General features: G+C 36.9%; 1 long non-coding RNA gene across 1 annotated transcript; it reads left to right on the plus strand.

The window, feature by feature from the left end:
* The first annotated feature begins 2,416 nt into the window (after positions 1–2,416).
* Positions 2,417–3,166, plus strand: LOC121051611. The gene is made up of 3 exons (XR_005806248.1): positions 2,417–2,516; positions 2,669–2,758; positions 2,911–3,166. It is a non-coding gene; the product is annotated as an uncharacterized LOC121051611 (long non-coding RNA).
* Positions 3,167–6,309: the final 3,143 nt, after the last annotated feature.

Consider the following 6,309-nt stretch of genomic DNA (forward strand, 5'->3'; position numbering starts at 1 on the left):
TAAGGAAAACCCGAACTGAAAAAGAGGAGAACCCAAAGAATGCTCCTCATCTTAATAGTAAAACAAAGCTGCGCATTAGCAAAAACGTATAGACCTTGATAAATGAAGGCAAGTGCAGCCTTAATGTTGGTCCCTCATCATGTAGTTGCAAGATACATAATGTAGACAACCTACGATATATGCTGGTTTACTATTGGGGAAGATTAGAAGTTGGGTCAATATGGGCTCCAAGTATAATGAGAAATTCATTCTCGGAACCACTATTAGGTTTCTCAAAATTTACAAGTTCAGCAAATATCGAAATAATGAGTACGATTAAGTTTTCTCTCTTAAGCTATCCATATTATACATGTAGAAGTATATGAAGCTACCGTGCTAGCTAGTGCGTACTTGCGTCAATTGCCTTTCTTGTTTTGGCCCTATGTCCTGCTCAAAGAACCTCCATGTTATAGCTTCTTCATTTTGATTCCTATACATTTTAATCTTTCATGCTTTCTCTCTGTGATTCTTGTATTACGTATCTTCCGATATTCTTATGATCTATGCATGTCTCTTATGACAATTCATAATCTTTGAATTCATACAGGAAACAATTTGGTGGTCTTTATTTTCACCAGTTTTTACAAAATGAGGAACATAGGGCCTTATATCCTGTTTTGTTTATTCTCTTCTTTCTTTAATTTGTTTGGCTTTCCTTTCAAAACAAAATAATATGCTTGGCTTTAATCACACAGGGATCTCGCCTATTAACTGGGTGAGATGAAGTTGCTGGTATGGTGTTGTGTGAAAGCGAGAGATCTTGTAGCGCTGTTACCTTTATGGGAAACTTCGCTCAAGTTTATAGAGAAGTATATTGTTAAGGTCTAATTTCATAGTTCAATCGTGGATGCACTCAAGTTACTTTTTCTTTGTTAATTGCGGTCTATTGACTACTTGTTCAGTCCAATTTGCCCCTTTAGGTCAAGAAAGGAAACAATTTTTTTTTTAGACTAAGAAAGGAAACAAATTTAAATTACCTGATATTGTGAATTTTTCATTATTATTGTTTTTTATTTTTAAAATTTTAAAATTTAAATTTGCTCATTATTAATTATATGTAATCATTTCAAAAATTATGAATCAATATAAAATGAACATATATATATATATATATTTTATGGAAATAGGTAAGCCCTTTCATTAATATTCAGCAAGCAGTACAAACACTTTTATGGGGTCAACAGAAAAAATCGTTCCTTATAACCTTAGAAACCCTATTCTAGAAGAATAAAATCCCGAGTACACCGTAGTAAATTCACACACCATTATTCTAATAAAAACCAAGAAACCTCGAAGCTGACATAAAAAATTCCAACTAAAGCACTGGTTTTTGCGACCCAAACAGAAATTAAACAATGGTATGGGCCATAGAGACCTTACTCCTAGAGGGAATGAAAAGTGAGAAATCACCCTCCACCCCCATTCCAAAGATAGACCAGGCCTTTAAAAGACTTAAGACCCAGCCTACCCACTTCCAGCCATGGGACAAAGCCCATCCTGTCAACCCTAGCCCGAAAAGCCCAAAGCAAGGATCCCAGAAACAGCTTGCCCAACAAGGAGACAAGGCATCCCACTCCGGTCGTACGCCGTCGTCGACCTCCGTCACTGTAGATCTCCGGTCTTCCACCCCAAAACCTCCGCCGGCATCCCTTTCAGGTACAACCCATGCCCAGCGTAGAAAATCTACAAGCAAAGTCGACGGAGCCTCAGCACAGTTCGCCCTTGATCTTCGTTCCAAAGTTGCCTTAAACGCCCGAAATCGGGCCTTGCCGACATACCAACCCCGACGACCTCCGTCGATTTGACAATCAATTCCATCCGCCACCAGACTATCTCCCAAACGAGACGACGCTGGAGTCAGCCAACATCCAGCCTCCAACACGATCCTTGGACTGCAAAGAAAACCATATAGAAAAGTAAGATGGGCACGTTAGAGAGCACCCCCACCACCGCCACCCACGAACCAGCCAGACAAAAGACGGGATGATATACCCTCCATCATAGTCGAAAGTCACCGTTGCTGGTCAGATTGGAAATTTTGTCGAAGGCCGTCGCCGTCGAGTAAACCCTAGCAAAGCTAGGTCAAGATTTCAAAAAAAAAAAAAAAGATATTTAAAATGAACATACTTAAAACATCACGTCAACCTAACCACGAGGTATTATTAAGAATTCCTCCTTTAAAAAAAAAATATTAAGAATTCCTTTATGTTCGACATTCCTCAGCCCATTCTCTAGAGTCTCACTAGGTAATTCAGATCTTGAGTTTAAATCAATTCTGAGTGATTCATATTTTTGTTGGAATTCAATTTCTTGATATATATCTTCAATTTTTGGAAAGAATTCGATTTTGGGTTGGTAAAGATCGTTTCTTTACATGGTCCATCCAGGGACCTATTGAAGGGTGTACTGATCAGATCTTTTGTTGATCGTTTCTTTATGTTCGACATTCCTCAGCCCATTCTCTAGAGTCTCACCAGGTAATTCAGATCTTTTGTTGATCTTGAGTTTAAATCAATTCTGAGTGATTCATATTTTTGTTGGAATTCAATTTCTTGATATGTATCTTCAATTTTTGGAAAGAATTCGATTTTGGGTTGGTAAAGATCGTTTCTTTACATGCTCCATCCAGGGACATATTGAATGGTGTACTGATCAAATATTTTGTTGATCTTTTCTTTATGTTCGACATTCTTCAGCCCATTCTCCAGAGTCTCACCAGGTAATTCAGATATTTTGTTGATCTTGAGTTTAAATCAATTATGAGTGATTCATATTTTTGTTGGAATTCAATTTCTTGATACGTATCTTCAATTTTTGGAAAGTATTTGATTTTGGGTTAGTAAATATCGATTCTTTACATGGTCCGTCTAGGGACCTATTGAAGGGTGTACTGATCAGATTGGGAAGAGAACAAACCTGTTGGCTCCCTGCTTCCCAATGGCATGGAAGTCAGGGAGGTGCAGGGAGGCAATTGGTTATGCTGCTCATGAGGATAAAGACTATCAAAACAAGTTTAGGGAGGCTGTGGAAGCTCTTTTCGGGTTATGTGGAATGCATGAAGATAGAGACGATTTCTACCACTTGCTCCAAACACCTCTATCCAGGTAACAACTCCTTCACTCTGATATGTCTCTTAGAAGTGAGTATTCGTTTTTAATTTCATACAGTAAAGTAATAATCTTTAAAGATCTGGTTGCCTCCCTAATTATTTATCGTCTCATTTTGTTAGTGACTCAAAATTGGTTATGGTTTTCAGCGATGCTCACTCTACTATTTCACAATTTTTAATTCACCTAAAAAAAATCTCTGGACATTTTCAATTAGTTTGTACAGACAAAGTTTTGCTGCCCTCTACTTTCACCCTTTTTGCTCAATGAGGAACATAGGGCTGATTTTCCCGCGAATACGGAAGAAAACCTCATAATAGAGGATTTACTATAGTTTTGAATATGGCTACAACATGTGAGAAAAGCTTGAGTAGGAGAGACAGTACAATTTAGCACTTACCAATCAAAACAACCCGTGGTTAAGAGCGGTATACAATTTCTGAAGCTATATGGACACTGGCTTAGATGAGGCCCTACTGGGCTACTGGTCCGAAGTATCATTCGCCATCTGAATGACTATAGAAACGTTTGGAGTTTTTACTACAATAAGCCTTACATTGGTGCAATTGTTTATGAAACAGTCCCTAACATTAATACCAAGCTGTACTACTTTATGTTGACCTGCAACATAAACATGGATTTCAAGAAGATCTTGATCACACCCCCAGAAGAGGGCAGTCCCTAACATGGCTTTTCTGGGTTGCTCTTGCTGAAATTTGATAGGGACGTTCCTAAGTTTTTGTTTGTCAGTCCAATCTACATGTCAAAAGTCTTTTTTAGTTTATGGTCTTTTATACTTTGCTTTCTAGGTTGTTCTAATAATGTTGGATTTAGGTGTAGGGAAAGAGATTTTGGTTCTTGGTTTTATTTGGTTGTTAGTTTTGTGGATTTTAAAAACAAAAACAAAAAAGTCGTAGATATCAGAAATTTTTTGTAGGTTTAGGATCTTTTGTACCTGTTGTAGGGTGTTTTAATAGAGACTTTTTTTGCAAATCTTATCTCATTCTTTTTTTTTCTGTAAATTTTATCTCGTTCTTCTTTTTTAGGGTGTTCTAGTAGACAAATGTGAAACTTTGCCTTCATAATAGGATAACGGAAAGTGAACTTGGTGTCCACTACTAAAGAAGAACGAGATAAAAATTTTAGTGAACACCAGGTTCACTTTCCTTTCTCCTGTTATGAATGCAAACTTTCACATTTATATAATAGAACACCCTACAAAAGAAGAACGAGATAAAATTTGCCGAAAAATACTCTATTTGAACACCCTACAACAAGTATAAAAAACCCTAAACCTACAAACATTTTCTGAATTTTACGAAACTTTTTGTTTCCCAAACCTAATCCCTAACTACCTCCATCTTCAATTCACCCTGTGTTCTATGCAAGCATGTTCACCTGGTTAGTAACTGACCAAGAAAATCATGTTCAACCAGCCTTGGATGTAAATGCAATGATGGAAAAAATAATCCTTAAGTTGAGGATTTTTTTTTTTTTTTTTTTTTTCCAACTATTTGATTTACATGCAAGCTTGGTTGAGCATAGTTTTTTTGGTCATTTATTGACCAAGTGAACACCACTGGTGTTCCATGTATCGCCCTTAAAATGTCACATCGGCGACTCGGTTCAGTGTCTCAAACTCTCCCACAATTCGATCGGCAAGGTAAGGTTATTTATACTCTATACTAAAGCACAAACGTATAGAGTATAAATTTGTTGGTTTCAAGTATTTGAGTCTGTTTCTGCTTAAAGTTTTGAAATTGGGTTGTAAAATTGTGATCCGAAAAATTAGGTAGTGGTGGATTTTGGTTTTGAGTGGGATCAAATTTCATGTGGGTTTTTCTGGGTTTATCTGAATTTATATTCTTTTGTTGTTGACATTGCTGGGTTTTATAGTTAGGAGGTTCTTCCCCCACTATTTTCCTAGAGAATCCCCATTTGATATAGAAACTCTGCTCTATATATCTTTAGTTAGTCTGGTTTACTATTGAATGAAGTCTTTGTATTTGTTTAAAATTTGAAAGAGGTTTTGTTTAACAATTGAAAACCCACAGCAAAGCGCAGGTTACTATGTTGTTTGGACTATTGCCCGTGTTTTGGACACGACAATGACCCAAAAGAAGAAGAGGCGCATTACTCAATGGACTGGATTGCCTAAAGATGATGCTACATGGGAAGATGAACATCTTGGACTAGACTAGTCCATTGCTCAACCCAAAATCCTTCCCTTCTTTCTCACATTCATTATCAACTAAAAGTCGAAAACGCAAAATGTCATCGTCACTTCTCTCTCCATTTTCTTCTCCTATTCATTATCAACTAAAACGCAAGAGATTACTGTCACTAGTCCGCCACTAGTCGCATCCCTAACGTTGAAACGGAAGAGGTCGCTGCTGTCGCTGAAAGTTTATGGAAGGACGATGTATGAAAAATTAAACCTATGTCAGGACAACGCTAAAGGCCACCTTGGTGAGGCAAAGCTTTCTATAGACATAGTGAAATATGCACATCCTGCACAAACTCCGCATTGAGCATGATGTCTACAAGATCCTCCTAAACAAATTAACTCGGCATTGAGCATGATGTCTACAAGATCCTACTAAACAAATAAACTGATCAATGGTTACGATGGAGAATATACAGTTAATTATTTTAATTACCTCCATTATCTCACATTACATATCTAAAAGAAAGGATTGTGCTCATTTCTAGTCACTGTAGAAATAAGTAGGAGAAGATCATTTTAGAGACAATGCAATTAAATGCAGTGAAGATGCATGATGTTTAGAAAGCATATCTGTATGAGATGATGATCACACAAGTTGAAAGTCATGGGGTTGTTGCCTATGCTTACCAAGAGTCGAATTCATTAAAAAAAGTAAGCATATTTGTTGAACTTCCCAAAACAAAACAAAAATTACAAAAATTGTGGCAAAAATGAGAAATCGGATTATTCAATATCGTAATACATACATGAACATCAAATATTTATGTTAATTTGGTTTTTGACAAGAGGTTTGAGGAAGCATGAATTGGACGTTCAACAGTTTTTCTTCTAAACAAATTAATCTTGTTCTCCCTCACATCCCTCTTCCATTGGAACTTCGATAGCACCTTTTCAAGATGTTGGTGACTGCAATTCTTTAGATGTGGCTTCCTCCCG

This window comes from Rosa chinensis, chromosome 2 (assembly GCF_002994745.2).
Source record: "Rosa chinensis cultivar Old Blush chromosome 2, RchiOBHm-V2, whole genome shotgun sequence".
Classification (NCBI taxonomy): Eukaryota; Viridiplantae; Streptophyta; class Magnoliopsida; order Rosales; family Rosaceae; genus Rosa; species Rosa chinensis.